Below are 377 nucleotides of genomic sequence, written 5' to 3' on the forward strand. Positions count from 1 at the left end.
CGTCAACCCCAAAAGAACAGTGCTACCCAAGGAAGCGGCACAGCATGGGTGTGGGGAGGAGGCACTGGGTGCTGCGTGGACCACGGCACGTGTGCTCACCCAGAAGTGCCGAGGGAGGGCAAGTCCGTGCTAGATAAGTGGCCCAGACGCCGGGTGATTCAGGGTGGGCAGTGCCTGGAGCTGATGGCTTTGTTGGTAAAGCTGGTGGGCGATTTCTGGGTAACGACGTGTTGGTAATCACTAGGCGTATGGGAGCATGGGGAAGTGATACAGAATTTGAGGCCAAATTCTCGTCAGACACATGCAGCAGATCCGAGCGACGGTTCTTTATCTCCCTTCCCAGCCTGGAGCTATTTCCGATTCATTTTCTTTCTCTT

At 55.4% G+C, this 377-nt stretch overlaps 1 protein-coding gene across 1 annotated transcript in view; it reads left to right on the forward strand.

Annotated features, from left to right (window-relative positions):
• LOC104080607 (transcription factor HIVEP3-like) overlaps positions 1-377 on the forward strand; it is a gene marked incomplete at both ends in the record, with an annotated part of 16,817 nt that overhangs the window by 1,052 nt on the left and 15,388 nt on the right. The window lies entirely within an intron of this gene.

This window comes from Fulmarus glacialis, unplaced genomic scaffold, assembly GCF_000690835.1.
Source record: "Fulmarus glacialis isolate BGI_N327 unplaced genomic scaffold, ASM69083v1 scaffold43448, whole genome shotgun sequence".
In the NCBI taxonomy this organism is placed as follows: domain Eukaryota; kingdom Metazoa; phylum Chordata; class Aves; order Procellariiformes; family Procellariidae; genus Fulmarus; species Fulmarus glacialis.